Raw genomic sequence first — 23,160 nt, forward strand, 5'->3', positions numbered from 1 at the left:
TTCATTTCTCCACCCATGTGTGCCTCGGGCTGAAAATGGATCCCTATTCTTGTTATAGCATGATAGCGCAACTACTCAAGTATGGCATGAGGTGTCCAGGAAACTTGGTCATACTGTATGAAGATAAAGTGCCCCACTACTAAAGTTCTGGGATCAATCTATTCCATCTATGTTTTCCACCTAGTAAGCTAATTTCCTCCCTTCTAACACCTTATCTCCTCCCACTCACACTGTACTATAAAATATCTAATACAATTTGTTTCTGGGATAACCAAGCCCAGTGCAATGTCTGTATATATCACATGCACCATGTGGTAAAGGGTAAAATCAATGTTCTCGTTTTGTTTGGATGTCCGTTGCTCAAACTTCCAAGCATAATATTACACTAATATGAATACGGTAATATTATTTCTGGCTCCTTCCAAAAAATATTAGAGTTATGAGAGCTAGAAGCTTTAAAACTGACAACTCCCCCTCCCCCCAAAAAGCCCCCTGACAACTAAAATGGTCAGGATTCTAATTCAAATTCATGGGGTTCAATAAGTTGCCTTGGAGAGAGGAACACATCCTGCCCATGTTGTATAATGATGACAGATATTCCTATGATGTGCTAGCATTCATAATGATACACTTGTGGTGAAGGAGTTCTTATTGCATTGGACAGGTAACCTTCCCTCAGCAAACTGATACAAATGATCTACTAAAGATGTTGATTTTTTTCTGAAAGAAAACTTACTGGGGGGGGGAGTAAATTCTTGATTGCTTTTTAGATTTGTGGTTTCATTTTTTTAAAGGGAGGGAGAAATGAAATGATTGGGTGAAAATATGTACATAGTTCAAATAAGTTAGCACTGATGTTATCTTTTAAAGCTTTTATCTTTTCATTCCTGCAGTTATATTTAATGATGTTGTTTTTTTGAGCCAGTTTCATAACTGTCCTGTTGCAAACCAATATATTCACTGTGATATCATGAAGCCTGTGCAACGTTTCACAGTATCTCACAGACCTCATCAGTTGTCCAAGTGAGCTGTGTGCTGCTATCTGCTAAGGGGTCAGGAAGAAAGAGAAAGGAAATGTCACCCTTTTAATGCCTGTCAGGATTGGTTGTGATCATTTAATTCTAGGTCAAAATGGGCCCTTGTTGTGATAGCTTCAGCCTTCTGAAATATGCCGTGGATTTTCTTCTTATCATTTTCATTACATCTAAGGTTAGAAAAATCACTGGACAGAAGAGTAACTATAGTAATAATAATATAGTACCCAGCTCTCTCAGTATGCAGTATGAGATTACATACCCACCAACTGTCCCATTTTAAGCGGGCAGGCCCAAGGTCTTAATGTTGTAGTTTAATAACATGGCCCCAGTTTTGTTCTATACCTTGTGTCTGACACAATTATAAATGTCTTATATAAACTGGGTGCTGCCTTGGTTTCAGCTGTGGGTTTAGGGATTATTTATTTTCAAACTTGATTCCGCTCCTTGCAAGATGATGGAAAACGATTGTTATCGATCTGTTTATGAAATCTGGATGTCACCAGCAATTAACTTTGGTTTGAAAAGTAAGACTTCTTCTTTTCTAGCAATCTAAATGCCTAGGATGTGGAGCTGGGTGGGTGCGGAATTAAATAACTATCTCCTCTCTGAAAACCATTTATATGAGTAAACAAAGCAAACTCCCTTCACTTTCTTGCCAACCAGCCTCTGGCCAGGAATGTGTTCTACCATAGTCACAGCAAGGTGCTTGGCTATTTTTTAAAAAATGTGTAGTGTTATGTGTGTTTTGCATAAATTCACTGGCACCATACCTACCTAACACTGCAGCAAACGGGTGTAGTAGAAACACATCAGAAGATCCATTGCATTTTGTGCAGGCATAGTTAGCCTGGCACAATTGGTTCTTCATGTCACCATTATATGGGGGCTGTCAGAGAAGCAGGCCTTCCCAGCTTCCCTAAGCTTCTAGGCTGGCAATGGGTAATATCATTGCAAAACCTTGCTTAGAGATATTATAGCTGTGGCACATCCAAAGGATCCCAGCATTAATTACACTGTTTAGCTTCTGGCTTATCCATTGGCACATAGCCCAGACCACGAGACCCCTGGTGCAAGGTGTGAATAATTTAGCAATCACACCTCATGCTGCCTGACTTGGGGCAGACTAAGGATATAAACCCTAAAATTTGACCTAAGGGAAGAGCTTTGACACAGACCTGAAGGCTGGCATAGGTGTTGCGTAACCTATCGGTCAGCTAGGAGCCTCAACTCCACTGCTGTATCTCTGAAGCTCCCAGCAGCTGAACGGAGGTGTTCTCATTTGCTTGCTGGATATGCCGTTATTCTTTTGAATAATTTGCCTGCTGTTTAATACATCTTAGACTTCCTCACCACCTGTGTTTCGTATTTGCTTCTGAGTCTCTGAAGAAGAACTCCCCGGCCTTTGGCAAGACAACAGGCTACTCATACTGTGGGAATAATCTGAAAGTCCTGCCCTGTAGTGAAATTCAACATGATTAACTCTGTACCCTTTCATGCATGTAAAAAAAACCCCCGTCCCTTGCATGGCTATCATCAGGCTCAAACTTGTGCAGAAATCAGCAAATAGGAAGGTACACAACTACAGTTGGCAGTGATTTCTACAGTAGTGACAACAATTTTAATGACCTCTGCAGTCATGGAAACCACTGGCAGTCAGAGCCATGCACCACCCAGGTCACGCAATTAAGGCTGGCTGAGGGATGGACAAATATCCCAGTATCTTATTTTTTGAGCCATTTATGCTGTTTGCCCAATTTCTGCAACAGTTTCTTTTGTGTTTTTAAAAAGGTTCATATGAAATTTCTACATATTTTTGTGTTTCTCACAATATATACATCTTTTTCCCAAGCAATTTCCCTTAATATACTGCATTTTTGTACATCATTTTCAAAAGATAGCTGGGTTTTAGATCATGCATAGTACAAACTAAGTAGGTTCTTATTAAAATGTATGCTGAATGAATTTCCCCTCTAGCCTTAGCTTGATCCAAAATGACAATGGTCATTGCACAGTTGTTTCTCTCAAAGCAAAATGACTTGTTTTGATTTGCCAAAGATTGGCAAAGTGGCAAAATAACTGATGATTTATTGCAAACACCCCTCCCCAAGATGCTGCGTAATACAGCCTGTATTTGAAACCAAAGCCCAAGGTTTAACCCTATGCATTATTCTTTTTGTGAGAAGAAGAAGAAGAGAAGAGTTTGGATTTGATATCCCGCCTTTCACTCCCCTTCAGGAGTCTCAAAGCGGCTAACATTCTCCTTTCCCTTCCTCCCCCACAACAAACACTCTGTGAGGTGAGTGGGGCTGAGAGACTTCACAGAAGTGTGACTGGCCCAAGGTCACCCAGCAGCTGCATGTGGAGGAGCGGAGACACGAACCCGGTTTCCGCTCTTAACCACTACACCACAGGTAGAGGGTGCAAATAAGAAATTAACAGTGAATCCTACTTTCTAATCTGAACTAATCTCCATTCAATTTGGTAGCACTTACTTCCCAGTAAATGAGTTCAAAGACTCAGTGCAACAAATTTAGAGTATTTCACACACACAAAAATCATAAATGTCATTGTCAGTTTTACAATTTTCTGATCAAATCATTGTTTTTTCCCATGACACAGAGTCCCTTCCATCAGCTTCGTCTGGTGGCACAACTACATCCCTATCTGCACAGGGGTAGCCTAACTAATGTTTTCTGTGCTCTGGTAACTTCTAGGATCTATCACTGCTTTGCTTTATATGTAGGGCTGCCTCTGAAGATGGTTTGAAAACTTCAGCTGGTGCAGAATTTGGCAGCCAGATTCATAGCTGTCAACTTTTTCTTTTTCTTGTGAGGAATCCTATTCGGAATAAGGGAATGTCCCCTTTAAAAAGGGAAAAGTTGACAGCTATGGCCAGATTGCTTCCGGGGCACAATGGTTTGAGCATATTACAGCCACGCTTTGGTTTTGGAAGTCGAACGGACTTCCTGAGCTGATTTTGTTCAACTTCCAAGGTATGACTATACACCAATCGTGACCCAACTGCACTGACTACCTTTAGTTTCCAGGCCCAATTCAAAGTGCTGGTTTGGACCTAAAAGCCTAAAATGGCTCAGAACTGCAATACCTCAAGGACCGCTTCTCTCCATATGAACCTATCCAGACCCTGCAATCGTCACCTGAGCTCCTTTTTCATGTGCCTTTCCTACAAGAGGCTTGGAGGGTGGCAACATGGGAAAGGGGCCTTTTCTTTAGTGGCTTTTGTAGAATGCTCTCCCCAGGGGGTTTTGGCTGGCACCTTCATTATATTCCTATAGGCACCAGACAAAGATGTTCCTTTTCAACTGTGCCTTTGGCTGATTAACATCCTATGTCCTTTTAAATGTGTTTGTGGAAGGGGTCACTATTGGTTTGTGAGGGTTTTCTCTTCTTGTTTTAATATGTATTGTCAGGGTTACTTCCAGATCCTAGCTCACAGAGGATCACGCTAGCCAGCGATCGTTAAATAAAAGTCTTTATTGAGTTACAGTCTCCATTCTCGAGCTGCTGCGTGCAACCCTACGTCTTATGCTTAGATCGGCGAAGCTCCGTCTGAGTCTCCGCCCCTTGCGCACCAACTTAATATCCTAGCCCTGCTCCACCTTTTCCGCCTGACAGTTCTCCTCTGGGTCCCTCTGCCCCCCTGGGTCTCTTCCTTCCGGGATTCTTCTGACGCTGACCCCCCTGACTCTCCTGTCTCCTTGCGCCGGGCTTTAGGACCTGGCTCCCTTTCCGGGCTGCCTACTGCGCCACCTTCCTGTGCATTTGAACTTGGCGCGCGCGCCCAACCTTCCACTTTCCGTCTAACCGTCACTTCTCTCCCCGATGAAGGTGTGGCCACTCCTGACTCGTGCCCTCCCTCCTGTTGCGAGCTGCCAGCGCTTGATCCCTGGCGCTCTTCCTCTTTCCTACTCTCTGGCGGTGACGCTGGTCCCGATCTCCAACTGCTCCCCTCTGAGTCCCCTCTGGCTCTATCTTCCTGGGGTGTCCCCCTAGTCTCCCCCCTTGCCCTGGCCACTGGTGCTCCTTTTTGTGAATCTTCTGATTCACTGGAAAGACTCGGAGATCTCGGGTCGTCGTCATCACTCATCCTTTCTTCTGCCTCCTCCCCCTCGCTCTCTGTTTCCTCCCTTGCCCTCGCCTCTGCTCCTGAACCCCTGACATCCACCCCCCCTCGAAGCCCCCTCTTCCCCCCTCCCCTCCTTCCGGTGCGGGAGCTGGGGGCTGCCGTGTCAAGGGGACGAATGTCGGGTACAGTTCGCTTCCCGTGGCGGTTCTCCATCTGAAGTCTTCCGGTTCTTCCTCCCTGCTCTCGTCGACGACGGTCACCTCTGCTTCCATCTCTGTGCCGCCGTGCTCGAGACCCTGGTCGTCCCCGAAAACGTCCATGTCCGTCTCTCCCTCGCTTCCTTCTGTAGGCGTTGCTCGTCCTGGACCCTCCAGCCACTTTCTGCGCCACTGCTCCTCTGGTCGATCATCCCACCAATACGAGGGTTCTGAAGCAGATCCCGAGGGTGACCCCTCCGGGGAACGGGCGTCTCGTGTCGGTTCCTCATCCGAGTCGAACCCTCGGAACGTGCTGGCTGAAAGCGTGGGCGTGAAAAGCCAGTCGTCGAAAAAGTCCGCTGGCATTGGCCTACGGGGGAAGAGGGCATGAAACTCTTCCTTGAGCAGAGGTTCATCTAAAGCGTAGCCCGGCACCCAGCTGTTGGCACTGGCCGGGGTGCCCTCCTTAGCGAGAAGGTATTCTACCCCCTCTTCCCCCCATCTGGAGTCCAAAATCTCTGTGACGTCGTTGAGGCGCACCTCCTGTGCCACTCCCCGTTGCCTGGTTCCCTCTCGGAGCGGACTCGGCGCCGTTCCGGGTTCCTGAAACCTGTGCGGTGCCTTGTAGGGAGTGAGCACCGATCTGTGGAACACCGGATGCATTCTGGAACCCTCCGGAAGCGCCAGCCTGAAAGCCACCGGGTTGACCTGCTCTTCGACTTGGTAGGGCCCCAGTTGCTTATGCCCTAGTTTCTTCTTGGCCAACGACCTGGCCGGCACTGCGTGGGCTGCTAACCAGACCCAGTCCCCCACATGGATCTCTTCGCCAACCCTTCTGTGTTTGTCTGCCTGCACCTTGTATGCGTGTTTGGCCAGCTCCAGGTGCCGCCGCAGCTGATCGTGGACCTCCTGCAACTCCGACGCGAACGCATCTGCTGTCTGCGGCTCCCCCTCCACCAGTCTTTCCAGTCCCGGGAAGGTTCTGGGGTGCCTCCCGTTGTTGGCGAAGAACGGCGTGACCCCCGTGGACACGTGCTTCGTGTTGTTGTAGGCGAACTCGGCGAGAGGCAGGTAATCCACCCACGTCGCAGGCTGTTGATTCGCATAGCATCTCAGGTACTGCTGCATGATGGCATTGACCCGCTCCGCTTGCCCGTTGGTCTGCGGGTGTCTCGCCGACGCCAGGTTGATCTTGACGTTTAGGAAGCCCATCAGCTTCTGCCAGAAATTCGAGATGAACTGCCTCCCGCGGTCGGACAGAATAGACCGTGGCAGACCGTGAACCTTGAACACGTGGTCTATGAACAGTTTGGCGGTTTGTTCCGCCGTGGCCACCTTCGCACACGGGATGAAATGTGCCATCTTGGAGAACAAGTCCACCACCACCAGCACGGCCGTCTTGCCTCTCGAGCTGGGCAGATCCGTGATGAAGTCCAGGGCGACTCTCTCCCATGGTTCGACCAGAGTTTGCAGCGGTTCCAACAGTCCGGCCGGCGGTCTGTGCACTGGTTTGGCCCTCTGGCAGGTGTCGCACCTCGCCACGTAGTCCGCAACCTCCCCTCTCATTCCGGGCCACCAGAAATCCCTGGTGACTAATTCCATCGTCTTCTCCTTGCCAAAGTGCCCTGCAGTGGGCGCGTCGTGCAGCTGATGCAGTACCTTGGCGCGAAGTTCGTCTCCCGGCACGTAGATGGCCCCTTTGCGGATGAGCAATCCATCTCTCAGCTGGAACCCGTCGGTCGCAGCCGTGCCCCTTTGCATCTCTGCCATCTTTGCTTGCACGAAGGAGTCATTCTGCAACGCTCGTCGCACTGCCTCCAGGTCCACTGTCGCCGCAGCGCACGCCCACACTGTTGGTGCGAAGATGTGCATGGCGGCCGCTGGCGTGGCGTCCTCCAGATACTGTGGCTTACGGGAGAGCGCGTCCGCCATGATGTTGGTGTCCCCCGGGACATACTCTATTCGGAAGTCGAAGTTCGCAAAGAACTCAGCCCAACGTATCTGCCTCTGGTTCAGGAACTGTGCCGTGCGCCAGTGCTCCAGATTCTTGTGGTCCATGCAGACCTGCACCGTGTGCTTGGCTCCAATCAGGAAGTGCCGCCATGCTTTGAACGCTGCATGAATAGCCAGCAACTCCCTGTCCCAGATGGTGTAGTTCTGTTCGGACTTGCTGAGCTTCCTGGAGTAAAACGCTCCGGGCCTCCAAACCCCCTGCGGGTCCTTCTGCAGCAGGACTGCTCCGACTGCCCTGTCCGAGGCGTCTGTTTCAACTCTCATCGGCCTGCTGGGGTCGACATGAAGCAGCTGTTCCTCCGACGCGAAAAGACGCTTGAGTGCCTGAAAGGACTGCTCCGCCTGCGCTGTCCAGATGAATTTCTTTTTCTTGGAACTGAGCGTGTCCGTGATGGCCGCTGTCTGCATAGCGAAGCCTTTGATGAACTTGCGATAGAAGTTCGCGAAGCCAACAAACCGTTGGACCTCCTTCCGGTTGCGTGGGCTTTTCCAATCCAACACCGCTCGAACCTTGGCGCTGTCCATGGCGAGCCCCTTGTCAGACAACTTGTAGCCCAGGAAATCCACCTCCGTCACGTCGAACTGGCACTTCTCCAGCTTGGCGTAAAGCCTATGTTGCTGTAGCCTGCTCAGCACTTCCCTGACGTGTCTGTCATGCTCCTGCTGCGATTCCGAAAAGATCAGGATGTCATCCAAGAAACAGACGCACGTTTTGTAGAGGAGCCCCGCCAACACGTGATGCATGAAAGCTTGAAAAACGTGGGAGCCATTTTGCAATCCAAAAGGCATAACCCTATATTCGTAGGTGCCCAGGGGCGTGAACATGGCTGTCTTCCACTCATCTCCTTCCCGCATGCGAATGAGGTTGTACGCCCCTCGCAGGTCCAACTTGGTGAACACGCTGCCTTTGCGTACTTTTGCGAGGAGGTCGTCGATTCGGGGCATGGGGAAGTCCGATGGCTTGGTCACACTGTTCAAAATGCGGTAGTCCACTACGAGTCTTTTTTGGGGCGTGTCTCGCTTCTTCACAAAGAATACAGGACTGCCCCCCGCTGCCTGGGACTCTCGGATGAAACCGCGCTCCAAATTATGATCTATGAACTCTTTGAGTTCCTGCAGTTCGTCTTCAGACATGGAATACAGCTTCCCTTTGGGCAGCGCCGCCCCCGGCAGCAGGTCAATTTTGCAGTCATATGGTCTGTGGGGGGGTAGCTTGTCTGCCTCCTTCTCGCAGAAAACCTCCAAAAATTCTGCGTACTTGTGGGGAATCGCTTGCAGCGTGCCTAGCAGCAGCTGTGACTCCTCTTGCTCCCCTTCCTGCTGGGGCATGATGCAGTGTTCAGCACAAAAGGAAGAGCCGAAGGTCAGCTGCCTCTGGTACCAAGCCAGCGTCGGGCTGTGCTTGTCCAGCCAACTCATGCCCAATACAATAGGCGTGTCCGACAGTTGAGTGACGTTGAAGCTGATGATTTCCCTGTGATTTCCAAGCCGCAGCACCATAGGTGGCGTCTGCTTCACCACTTGCCCCCCTAACAGCTCCCTGCCATCCACCGTGACAACCTGCAGGGGCAGCGTGGCAGGCAGCAACTGTATAGCGTGCCGGTCGACAAAGTCCTGCCCTATGAAGTCTGCATTGCTTCCCGAGTCGACGGTGATTGGCACGTCCATGGTGATTCCATTGGGTAGCTGGAGCGATGCGGTGAGCCTCACTACTGGCTTGGGCGGGAGGGGGTCCATGGGCGGTAAAATCTCTGGGGACTGCTTCACTGACACGTCTGGCTGGGCCCCAGTGCCTCTTCCTCCAGCCAGACATCGTCGTTTCCCTGCTGTGGTTCTCCGTGCTGCGTTGCTGCAGTCACCATTGCTGAGGCTGCAGTGTGCTTGTGGAGCCTCCGGGGACACTCTTTCGCCATATGCCCTGGATCCTCGCAGATATAACACTTCCTGTTCCCTCTAGGAGGCTTCGCTTTCACTGCTGCCGGTGCTAGGGCTCTGGCTGCTGACTGAGCCCTTGCACTCCCAACCTCCATCGGTTCCACCCCTCCCCCTGTTGGAGGCGTGGATTGCGCACGCGCTGCTTCTCTGGGAAGGAAGGAGGAGCCCCTGGCTGGTTCGCGCCCGCTGTGCCCTTCGTCCCTGCTCCACGGACGTTCTTCCAGCCGCACCCCCACCGCCAGCGCCCTCTGAACGATCTCCTGCGTGGTCCGGGGTCTCTCCCCCCTCGCAATCTCATCTTTAACCGAGTTGTGCAAGCCCTCCCAAAAAAGGTCTCTGACAGGAGCCGAATCTCTGTCCCATTCCAAGGCACTGACCAAAGCGAAAAAGCGGGCATGATACTGCCTTACGCTGGCCCTCCCTTGCCTTAGTCCATGCACCTCCTTTCGGGCAAGATCCACGTCAATGCTTGATAAAAAACAGCCATCCATCGCTTTAATAAAGGCGTCCGCATTTTGGAGCGCAGGATCCTTATCTCTCCACAAATTGCGCAGCCATGCTTTTGCGTCTCCATGCAAATGGGACATGATGAACCCCACTTTCTCTTGTTCATCTCTAAAGTCTTTGTGCAGTAGTTGCAGTGCACACATTACGTCTGCTCTAAAGTTGGGGTACTGTTGCAAATTCCCATCGAAGTGAGAGACCAGACCGCCTGTGCGTCTCCCCAACCCAATCCCCTCTGATTTGGGTGTCTGTTGCCCTTGCTTCGTAAGCACGTCCAACCTGACCTGGAGATCCCTGTAGGCGGCAGCTGCTTCCTCCTCTCTCTTCCTGGACGCCAGCGCCTCGGCATTCAGTCGTGAAACTGCTTCTCTGAGTTCCGTTATTTGCTGTTCGGCCGTCATATTGTCTGCCGTTCGTGAGCTCTCTTGTAGGCACCCGCTTTCTCTCCTCTCCGCGAGGCCGTGGATGCCCACAATTTGAAGAGACGGAGCTTACTGTCAGGGTTACTTCCAGATCCTAGCTCACAGAGGATCACGCTAGCCAGCGATCGTTAAATAAAAGTCTTTATTGAGTTACAGTCTCCATTCTCGAGCTGCTGCGTGCAACCCTACGTCTTATGCTTAGATCGGCGAAGCTCCGTCTGAGTCTCCGCCCCTTGCGCACCAACTTAATATCCTAGCCCTGCTCCACCTTTTCCGCCTGACAGTTCTCCTCTGGGTCCCTCTGCCCCCCTGGGTCTCTTCCTTCCGGGATTCTTCTGACGCTGACCCCCCTGACTCTCCTGTCTCCTTGCGCCGGGCTTTAGGACCTGGCTCCCTTTCCGGGCTGCCTACTGCGCCACCTTCCTGTGCATTTGAACTTGGCGCGCGCGCCCAACCTTCCACTTTCCGTCTAACCGTCACTTCTCTCCCCGATGAAGGTGTGGCCACTCCTGACTCGTGCCCTCCCTCCTGTTGCGAGCTGCCAGCGCTTGATCCCTGGCGCTCTTCCTCTTTCCTACTCTCTGGCGGTGACGCTGGTCCCGATCTCCAACTGCTCCCCTCTGAGTCCCCTCTGGCTCTATCTTCCTGGGGTGTCCCCCTAGTCTCCCCCCTTGCCCTGGCCACTGGTGCTCCTTTTTGTGAATCTTCTGATTCACTGGAAAGACTCGGAGATCTCGGGTCGTCGTCATCACTCATCCTTTCTTCTGCCTCCTCCCCCTCGCTCTCTGTTTCCTCCCTTGCCCTCGCCTCTGCTCCTGAACCCCTGACATGTATTTTGTGTTTTTATCTTGTATTTTTATGTTGTGAACTGCCCGAGATCTATGGATGAAGGGCAGTATACAAATTTAATAAAAATAAATAAAATAAAACTAGGTTATTACCTGGTTCAAGAACAAGTACATCAGTTAAAATGGCTCCTGACTACTGTTGCTGTCTGAAATAGGAGAGGGCATAAAAGAATTATAAGCAAATAGTTATTATTTTAGTCCACAGAAAGACAGAGATTGGGGAAAGGCACTAAAATATGCAGAGATTTTCGCAGCTCTTTATTTAGTGTATATTTAGCTTTTTATAAGATAATTTTTTCAGCTCAAATTAATTTCATTACTTCCCATTTTCATGAAAAGTTGTTGTTAAACTGCACTTCTTTCTTCAATTGCTCTTCACCAAGACAATGGAAAGCAAACTTATCAAGTCTGCAATGTTCTGTAATATTAGAATATACATGTAATTGAGATTGTCATTTCATATTCCATTCCATTATATTTTCAAGTGTGCAATTAATTTTTTTTTATTATGTGCTTCGATAACATATTTTCCCCCGATTCTGCCTATTACACTACTCATTTCACTCAGAACATAAATGTGTGTGTATGCGGGGGACGGGGAGGAATCTATTCCCTTCCCACAAGTTTGTGCAATGAAAGTACAAAAAGAGTTTTATTAAGGAGATCTACCCATCCATATTTTTGCCAAAACTTAAAGGGTTAGATCCATTTAGACAAGGGACTGAGAACGAATAGAGACTTCCACTGGAGTAGGAGGGCTTTCGATCCGCTCAGCTGACTAAAAGCAAAACTCTTTGTTCCTCCTTCCTCCAAGTGAGTTTCTCATGAGCAGGGCTATTTTTCAGCCAGAACTTGCAGGAACTCAGTTCTGGCACCTCTCAGATGAGCACCATCACCATTTTAAGGGAACAATGGAGGTTTCTCTAGAAAAATAGCAATGCTCATGAAAGAAGCTCTACACTGAGGATCTAACCCAGTGTTTCCCAACCAGGGGCCATATGGCCCCCTGGGAGGCCCCAGGATATTCAAGTGGGCCCCAGGTGAAATTTGTGTGAATGGAGGGGGGCAATGGGTAGGGCTGGGCAAGCCGGAGCTGCTTGTTGTTTCCACCAATGCTGGACCCGGCAGCAACCTGGACCTGATTCTGCAGAGTGCAATCCATCCCAGCACCTAGTGGATCAGGGCCTATGGATGTTGCCAAAGGGGCGTAGGACCTGTTGACAGCAGCAGCCTGGCTCTTCAAGGTGTGGGGTGAAATCCACCCCAGCGCCTAGCTGAGCAGGGTCGTCTGGTGCTGCTGACTTGCATCTAGTAAATAACTAAGTGTCTACACAGAAGAAAGCCGCACTGAGTTCAGTGGGTCTTACTCCCGGGTAAGGGGGGCTATAGTGTTTTATCTAGGCAGCCAGGGCTCCTCCATATGACAAGATCTTTTTGTACCAGGTCAGTGAGGACCAGTTGCTTTTTAAAATGGTCCCATATATACAGAACTCCCTGTTCACCTTCTGGACTGTATCTGTAGGTTTCCTCCTCTGGAGTGAAATAAGTGTTGTTTACTTTTTATAATACGTGGAAGATGGATCTCCCTGGGGAGGTTCTGGACTCTCCTTCCTTGGAGGTTTCTAAGCAGAGGTTGGATGGCCGTCTGTCATGAATGCTTTAGCTGAGTTTCCTCCATTGCAGGGGGTAGCACTAGAATGATGACCCTCGGGGTCCCTTCCAGCTCTGTGCTTCTATGTTTTTTCTGCTTCAACAATATTTCATTAAGCTCCTATCATTTTATACAATGGTATTTTGTATACCATTGTATACCAAGCTGAAGCTGAAGCTCCAATACTTTGGCAACCTCATGAGAAGAGAAGACTCCCTGGAAAAGACCCTGATGTTGGGAAAGATGGAGGCACAAGGAGAAGGGGACAACAGAGGACAAGATGGTTGGACAGTGTTCTCGAAGCTACCAGCATGAGTTTGACCAGACTGCGGGAGGCAGTGGAAGACAGAAGTGTCTGGCGTGTTCTGGTCCATGGGGGTCGCGAGGAGTCGGACACGACTAAACAACTAAACAAATTTTGTATACATTATATTTTTTTAAAAAATAGAACATGTTCTATTTACAAACAAAATATTTAAATAGCTATCTTTCTACCAGTACGATGGGGAGGGGGGCATGGGTGTAGCCAGGATTTTTGTTAGGGGGCAAGCTTTTGTTAGTGGGGCAGAACCTCAAATATGTATTGATTTGTATTGATTTTTACTTATGGGCAGCAGCTGCCTCCCCACCCCACCTTGACTATGCCCATGGGGGGGGGGGGAGAAGCACAGGAAGGAAACAAGGTTGGAAGGGGACTATGGTTGGTAAAAGGTTGGGAAACACTGATCTAACCCACCCCTTTTCTGGACTCAAGTTCTTTCTTTTAATGAGAGAGAGAAACAGTCATGGGGGGATCTTTGTACTTAGGTCTCACTCAAACCGGTACAAGCAGTTAGTCATAAACAACTTAAGTTCACTTTACTTTAATGAGAACTAAATGTAACTACCATATGTACTCAAATCTAATGCTCACCTTTTTTGGCCAAACTAGCTTGCCAAAATTAAGGTGCACATTAGATTTGATGGCACATTTGCATTCGCCAGCAAATACTTTTTTTTGTTTCAAGGTTCTGAAAATTGAGGTGTGCATTAGATTCGATGGCACATTAGACTCGATTAAATACGGCAATGTGGTCTGCATCCAACCAAGCTGGGCAATCAATTGCCAAACTGAACCATCAGTTGTCAGTTATTTGACAATATTTGACTGTAGTCAAATGTTCCATGAAGTTTAGAATTCTTGGTGCAGAGATGATAGTCTAACATTTTAACTGATTTATGTTGTCATCTGATAGCAAAGGTCCAATAGGCATCTGACTCCTCAGCCCAATGTGGATCTTGAGAAAACATGTAAGCACACTTTTTCCCATGGGCAAACAATGCCTGTCCTGCACTTTGATTGCACCCTGATTTTGAAACTAATTTTTTGTTCCTATGCATATTGCATTTCTTTGATTTGATTTTTAAGAGAACCCGTATCTACCTGGGATTGTCTCCAGGTTTCTGAGAGAAGAGGAAATAATTGTCCAGTCTCTTAAATATGTTACATATATGTATTATTGTAACATTGTTTCACAGGGTTTCATAATTTGTTTCAGTTCTGCATAAATCAAAGCTTTGGATACTTAATTATTTGAAACCAGTTGAAACATCTGGCTGATCAAATGAACCCTTGTGGTGCCACTAAATTGTTCTTGTGGCATCTTACATTCATTCATAAACTTTGTTGCACTAGCCAAAGGCCAAGGCATCGTTCACAGGGGGAACAAAAGGGAAAACAGCAATAACCATAAAAACATTTTTTAAAAAAACATTTAGCACTACTGGTGCAATAAACCACGGTCAAGTCTCCTAGAGATTATTTGTTGCATAAACTGAAACACCAGGGAAATCTCGGGTAAAATATGCCAGTTTAAATGTCTGAAGCCCCTTTGCAGTTGACCACTGCTTCATCTAGCTCTTTTCTCCTGATCTTCTTAGCTGCCAGTGCATATAATGCTACTTTATAAGTTAGTAACTTACATAATAACTTGCATGTTGAATACATATTCTCTGCTTAGATGTGAAATCTTGTCATTTATGTGACAATTGCATTATTATCTCTCCTTTCTCATAGAAGTATTTCTCTTATAGGAGATTTCCAGGAAATCAAGCACAGAGATGAAGGTGAGAGGAGATCCCTCCCTGACAACTATCAACTTTCTCTAGAATCATTTGGTGTGTTCAGTCTTGTGCCAGAAACTACTTAAAAGATAGAGCTCTATTGTGTATCTCGTTGTTTCTGACATTTTATTCTTGTTCAGAAGAAAATTACTTTTATATCTTTATTTCTGCAAGCCCTTAGGAACATAAAAAGTAGTTCTTTTGATATAACTTTATTGCTAACTATGTTGTTGTTTCATTATCTTTTAATATTCATTATCTTTAATATTCTTTTTAAAAAAATATTGTGGTGTAGTGATTATCTTGGACCCACAAGTGAAGGAAAGGTGGAGCACAGAAAATATATATTTTTTTTAAATCATCATCTACCTTTCAGTAAATAAAGAATGTCCAGATACATATGTGGAATAAAAGTAACACTGATTTGTTTTAATTTCCATTAATAAATGTGTCAGCTGCAAGAGAAATAATCCTTGTTTGATTCATATAAAAGGAATCAGATAATCACAGGAAACATATACCCTTGAGAGACCAAAATTAACAAATAATTATAATGGAATTAGAGTCCAGAGAGGCCTCTTGAAGTGTGGGGAAAGGACTGCTTAATTCATTTGCCATTTGAGTGACAGATGCCAGCATGGCAGCATTCTATGAATCGTCATAAATTCAGAGAATTACAGATGTACCACCAAAGGTTATGACTGAATAATTGATGGCCCTAATGATACTGGGGAGTGATTAAGAGTTGCTCCTTTGGAATAATTTGAATAGAGATGATTAAATGCCACCTATTGCTTGGCATTTGCCGGCATTCAGAAGGACTTAAAAGAGCAAAGCTGCTTGGCAAAGGCACAGCTTCTGCTTAATAAGCACATATGAAATTACAAACAGTTGTTGTCATCACTGCTCATGTACCATCTTGTATTAGCCTAATATGTTCCTAATACTGAATTGTACCATATGGCAATCCTTCAGACATATTTTAATTATGCCACTCACCCAACCATAGAATCCCAACTAAAATTCTCTCTCTCTCGTCAAGTTGCAATAATTGTGGCCCGACCTGTTTACCATAACCCACTGTGGCGATCACACAGGGCCCCCGGACGTTTGATGGTCTCTTGACCCCGTGCCACCACTGTAATTGCTTTATTTGCTGCCATCAACCTGTTTCTCCTCACGGGTAATCAGAGAGTCCAGACAGTTGTTAACATTAACAAATAATCAAGTTTATTTTATAGGCATGAACAAGCTTATGGTTACAGTTAATTTTTTTTTGGCAATTTCTTAATCTTAGGTCCTTAACTGTCCTATTCGTTCCTAACAACTTCAAACTGATTATCCCGACTAACTATCTGACTCCACCTAATAATTCCTCTCACTCTCTTACCACACAACTCGACCAACCCACAAACTTATATCCTCCCTCTTCCTTCACCAACTCCCAACTCTCAACTGAATTTCACACCACTCCCCCTCTAACCCTAACTCCTCCTATCAGCTTCCACTGGCCAACCACATCACACTCATTTTAACCTTTTCCTTATGACCCACCTAGGAGGCAAACGCCACACCCACTCTCCCCAGGGGTGCAGTTCTCAGAGAGACTGCATGTCTCCTTCCACCTGGCAGGTCGAGAGAGGAGAATTGTGCCCCAGTCTTTGAGTGATGCAAGCTTGCATCACATTGCGTAATCATTTGGCAGTATATCTGGAGAAAGCTGCACCTTTCCCTATTTGATGTCTCCTGCTCTTCTTGGGAGAGGGGGGTCCCTTTGTATGTATTTTTTTTAAAAAAGACAAAAAATATATAAAATTGGAAAAAATAATAATCTGTACTAATGTCCAGGTTTTCTCGGACCTCTCCATGCCACCTTTTGATTTCAACATATGATTTTGCTAGCAAAATAAATATTAATTCTACCCCACCAGAAAAAAAAACACGAAAGCAATTTTGTTGGTTTGTTAGCTCGTTTATCTGCAGCAGAAATACTTGTCTTCCAAGCTGTTCAAAGATATCTCTAAACAGCAGCTATTTCATTACAACCATATGTAGCTCCATAAGCTCAGCTTGCTCTACTTTGCTACCTACTAAAAGTAGCTTTCTTGTTGCAGAACAGATGGCCCATAAAACACACATCAGATATGTTTACATTTAATTCTCATGGCTGAATCTTACATTACTGGGCAAGGGGTGTAGGTGGAGAGGGAGAAGAGGGATCAAGATATTTTGAAATAGCTTGAAAAGCTGATAGGAAGCCAATAGGTATTGTAAACAAGACTTTTTAAAATAAATATATGATGATGCCAGTTAAATATACATAGGGAGTGTGTTTCATGATTTGGTCGCCACCGCAGAAAAGGCCTTTTCTGTAGCAACCACCAACCTAAAATCTGAATAGAGAGATCAAGATTTCAGCTTACAGACTTGTTTGTATGGAAATTCACAACAGAAAGGGCTGCCTTTCTGGTGGCAGCCCTGAATTATTTGTAACATATAGTTTTAACTAGTCAAATGCCACTGCCTCTTCAATGCAAGTCCTTACTCATTTAATGCATCTTAAGTGAATGCATTCATGAAGTGAGCTAGGGCTAAATTATATTCATGTTGGATGAGGCTCTAGGAGTTTTCTCCATGAAGCAATTCAAAAGGGGAACAAATAATTAATATTTTCATACATTCTTAATGTTCCCCTCACATATTATCTGCTGTACGTCCTCATTATCAATGGACCAGTACATTGTAAAATATAACATTTAGTTGTGAGGGCTTTCTTCCTCTTAGAAACCAGTGATATATAGGACCATTTGTTTTTACTGGCTCCTCAAGTCATTGGCTAGCCTTACATATATTATTGTCACTTTAATCTCTGTTGCTCATCAATTACGTCAGGCATAATGATAAAGTCCATTGTGGGATAGATTTCCTTGATTGAAATCTCAGCCTTTCCATTCTACGTGCTCCTTTTGTATATAATCATCTAAAACAGAATCTTAATTATAGAGTTACCACAGTTCAAATATGGTAGTGTTATTGTTATCCAAAGTAATGGGTAGCTTAATTGCAATGAATATGAAAAAAGATCATACATATTAATGAAACATTTAACACTGTTTTCTCGCACAGTGGGGTTTCATTGACATAAGAATATTAAATTTGAAACAGTGTATCTGAAAAATGCAAAGGTTCTGCTACAAACCATAAATGCTTGTAATTTAAAAGAAAGACACATTAGAAATCATTAATTTATGCTGTTGAACAGTAGGATACATTTACCTGAAAAGGGAATAGGTATCATCCCTTGGAATGTAACAGCCTCTCTCTTCCTCATTGACACAACAAACTATTTGGGGAAGAAGCAAAAGAATATTAAAAGTTTCAGCGACTTGCTAGTTTATTATTCAGTAATAATCTTTTTATGAAAACACAAAGTTTAACAATTATTTGACACCCTGGGGATGGAGAAGGAGATTTCTTTTTTTCATTTAATAATGCACATGAATGTGAACAGGTTTTGGAATAACAGCTACAGATTTGTTTTCAGTCCAGTTCACTGATCCAGTTATTGAGCTTATTATTCAACAGTTAGTCATGAATACTCCATGATATCATAACATCTCTGACAATCATGCTGGTAGATAGGATGGGTAGATGTGATTGTAACAGATGACTTAAAGGGAGAATTATTATTATTATGTACATATATGATCTATTAAATTGTTTCCAGTAACTGTCTCTAACAGCAGAGGCAGAGCTTAACCATCATGGCTAGTAGCCATTAGCCTCATCTTCCATTAATCCAAGCTGGCGGCCATTCACTGCCATCATTGTCTTTACCATCGCACAAAACTGCAGAAAGCATGTATTGTTTGCCTTACCTTGTTTTTGACAATAATTTCATTTCTAAGACAAAGGGAAGAATGCAGGCTGACAAAATATTTTCTTTTTATGCCAGTTGCCACTCAGCTGGCATCTTTCAAACTTCCTATCCTAATCTTGATGAAACTCAATAGAAACAAGTGTCCTTTGACTGACTGACTGACTGACTGATTATCTGAATTAGAATAAAGAGGAAATACAGTTTTACTGAACAATGTAAAATTGTTTATAGATAGATGGAGGATCAAATTATGCATATTTAAATATTCGGAATAAGTGTGGTCCATGTACGAGTATATTTATATTGCCACAACAATAAGACAGTGCACATGATTTTACTTAGAAAGATTATTATGCATTATAAAAAGTTCAATTACATGGAGGAAGGTTGTATACTAGTAATAATCAATGAATTGGATTCCAGGACATTTGGCTCTTTACTAGTCTGTCCATTCATACTTAACCAAAAAAGAAAGAAAAAACTAACTGTATTATATTTCATTATTATTTTTTAATGTTTAAAATCAGTAAATAAACTAATTCAAATTTTCAAAGAGATTGTATAGGGAAACCAGTGAATATGCCCAATCAGAGAAATTGTGGATAGTTTTCTAGGGAACTCGCTTTCAACAAGAAGGTGGTAGACAGAGCAGTGTGAAACCTTACCCCTAACACATGGCGTAACACCTCTCTATCATGGTAGTTAATGACATGCTTATTAAGACAGCAGCACCAGCAAATATGTAAATCAGACCCCATGTTAGTTTACAATAAAGGGATTTCTGCACTGGAAGCTCAGTTTTCGGATGCTAAGCAGCAGCATTTTTAATATAAGGTCAAATGGCTTCCATTACAGCCACATATAATCTGGCAGCAACAAAGCAGCTTTTATTCTACTCTGTCTTCGAAAACAGAATCAGCTCTGCAGCTTTGTTGAAGAAGCATTGGATAATGTAATATTACAACAGAATGGAACAAGAGCTGAACAATGAGTTCTATAGAAACGGCTGCACACAAAAATTGGGGAGACAAGCAAACCAACAGGGAGACGTAAAGATTGGCAAACACTGTATGGCGATGGTTTCGTTGTTTCTCAAATAACGGAGAAGTTTGGATTAATTCTGTAGGTGATAATAGTTTTGGGTGTTTATGAGCAAGCCAATCCACAATTCTAACCAGTAGCAAGAATAATAATTTCAGACAGATTGCTCTCAAATTTTGAATGGGACCTGGAGGCAACTAGTTAGGGAAATGCAGAAGCCTGCTTCTTTTCAGAGAGTGCTATTCTACAGTCACACAACCATATACCACCTCAGGCCTATACACTTCCCTGGAAATACTGATTCTAAAAGAGTGAAGGACTACTTGCACACAGATCCTGGTGAAGCAATGTAGAACATAAAATATATAAATATTGAATGTATTTCAAAATCTGAAATACATTGTTCACTGTTGCAAGTCTTAAGATTAACAATGTTTTCTAGGAGAACTGCTTCAGCACTGAGCTACCAGGCATAAAAAGAATGTTGACCTCCATGACCAACACTACATACCTGAATAATAATAAAAATGAAACTATTGAGAGTTCCTTCAATCTCTAATAGACAGAAAATCCAATATTCTGTACGACAAGAATGATGATGCCTATACTCTCCACTGGGAGTCAATGGAAATTTGAAAATTGGTATAATATTCATATACAGTACCTTTGACATTGAGAGAGAAGAGGAGCAGCTAAATTTTTGACCATCTGGGAATAAGGCAGTGAAGTGAAGCAGGTCACCTTGAATTAAATCTGATATATTAGACTCTGAGCTCCTGTGGCTGAGCAGAACGACATGTAAGCCATACCTTTTACTGGCAGTCCCAGGGTTCTCTTAATGAATGGGATGCTCTAGTAAAATAGTGTTTTATTTTCACTGATATCAAATATTCAGGAAGATAATAATCTATTCAGTGATTGAACAAAGTTAAATCTGCTTAGTCTCTCATGAACGTTTTCACATTACAAACAATGTCTCCCTTTCCTGTGATTTTTAAGCATGCTTTGTGAAAATATTCACTCATTAATTCATATATCCCTCACTCTCATTTGCCCTCAGTGACATCATTGCAGAGCCAAATATGACAGAAAATGCAATATTGTTACATGATCCCATTTGCTTCATGGTCTGTGGCTAGTTGGAATCATTCAAGCTGTTGTTCCAGGTTCACGGAAGGAATAGTCACCTGGGAAAAATATGATATTAAAGAAGAAGCCAGAGAAAACAATGGTTTTATTAGCATTCTTAATTCTTTTATTAAGAAAATAGTGCCAAAAATAATTACAAAAGATGCCAAAGAAACTAGAAGAGAACTGTAACAACTTAAACAAATAATACACAACATTATGAATATCTAAAAATGCCACTAGCGTGAAACAAAACAAAAAATCACCCCCCAAAAAGAACTTACAGTTACTATCCAACGGTATATATAATGGGACTGTCACACACTATCAAATGCCTGGGAACAGAAGGAGGGCTTAACCTGGCAGCATAATTTTCTGATGATATGCACTAAATCAAAATTGCTATTTTCAACTTGGCATGGGTGACTATTCAGTACAGTGTTACATGATAAGGGTAAGAGGAATCTATCCTCCCCATGTTATTTGTTTGTGAGAAAGAGTTGAACTTCATAAAAGACTAGAGATTGGTGAGCTCCCCAAAGCTCTCCTCAGATTGGTTCAGATTCTTTTGTGAGTGTATGTGTGCGGACCAGGAAACCTTAGTGGGAAATCCCAAGCCAATCCTAGGCTTCTGAAGAATGACACCCACCCTGCTAGTCTAGTGCTCCTAAATGCATTTTCCCTTTTCCACTCCTTAAATTAGAGCGGGGGGCAAGGAGGGGAGATTTTTCAGCTTGAAGTCTGCATTCTTTCCTGCATAACCTTTGGAGGAACACATGCTGGTGGTAGTTTGGGCCAGAGGCAAAAATGGGTGGAGCAATTAATATATATTATACTTACGTGAGTAGGCTAGTTTGTACACAGATACAAGCTCTCCTTTCTCTCCTCCAGCCAGACAAGCAAACGTCAATACCTGAGTTCAAGGACATATCCCAACCAGGCAAAACAACAACAAGTCCAAACCTTCAGGTCACACAAAGAGACAGAGAGGCCTTGGAAGGTTCGAGGTTCCTGAAACTTGCCTTAAATGGTGGAAGGGTGGTAGCTATGTGAGATTGTAGGATTATATCTCCCTTTATCTCCTCCACCACAGCATCTTGCTCAGCTGGTGCAATAAGGCAACAGAAAAGAGAAAGAAGAGAAATCTGCCACATGGTTTTACTGTGCCACTATTCATCTTTGAAACGAACTGTATTGAGGCCCTGAAGGTCTGTTTTGAGAGCCTGCTCCAGGGGGCTCTGCAAGCATTTCTGTTGCAGAACATGAAAACAAAGAGAGGATATCATGGGATGAGACTGCAGCTCAGTGCTAGGGCACATGCATTGTTTGCAAAAGGTCCTGGGTCCATTCCTTAGCATCTTAAGGGAGGGCTGAGAAAGACTCTTGTCTGGAGCTCCAGAGTGCTTCTGCCAGATAGTGTAATCAATTCTGTGTTAAATGGACCATTGGTCTGAATTGCTATAAGGCAGCTTCTCAGGAGCCCGTCATGTAACTTTGAGCAATGCCTACTGTGTTACTTTCTTTGGCAAGCCAATCTACAACACAGTCAAAAATATCACATAGTGCGGTCATCTTCAGATGGGAAATGGTATGACTGAAGTTCCATGACACTAACATACAAGCAACCCTGCACATAGTGTGGTGCTTAATTTATGTTTTACCTGCAGAAATTAATTGACCATTACTAAGTTAAAGCCATTGAGAGCAATAGGTCTTCTTTGAGTTGAACTTGAGTTGAATATTACCCACAAAAAATTACCCACATTACAATATTCTCCCTCATTGGCTAGCTTTCTATAAAGTAATAATATTATTAAGATGGGTGAGCATTCAGTCATGCAGATTGCACCGGAATATTAATCTCTATCTCTCAGTCTTCTTGCTCTACTAATAATTTTATTATTGAAAACTTGAATATTAAGACAGCAGTCTACACAAGTTGAAAAAAGGAGATTCCGACTAAACATTGAGAAAAAAACTTTCTGACAGTAAGAGCAGTGGAGCAGGCTCCCATGACCGGTGGTGGACTCTACTTTCTTAAAGGTTTTTTAGGCAGAGGTTGGATGGTCATCTGTCATGGGTGCTTTAGCTGAGATTCCTGCATTGCAGGGGGTTGGACTAGATGACCCTTGGGTTCCTTCCAACTCTATACTGACTTATTTGAGAGTAGGTTCCATTGAACTCAATGGGGTTACCTATGAGTAGACATGCACAGGATTACACCACATGTCTCTCATCAAATTTTAGGGAAATAGATAGATTTCAGTAGAGCAACTTACATTCTTAAATAGTTTGTTAAAATCACTGAATAGTT

This window comes from Podarcis vaucheri (genome assembly GCF_965113315.1).
Source record: "Podarcis vaucheri genome assembly, chromosome: 9".
NCBI lineage: Eukaryota > Metazoa > Chordata > Lepidosauria > Squamata > Lacertidae > Podarcis > Podarcis vaucheri.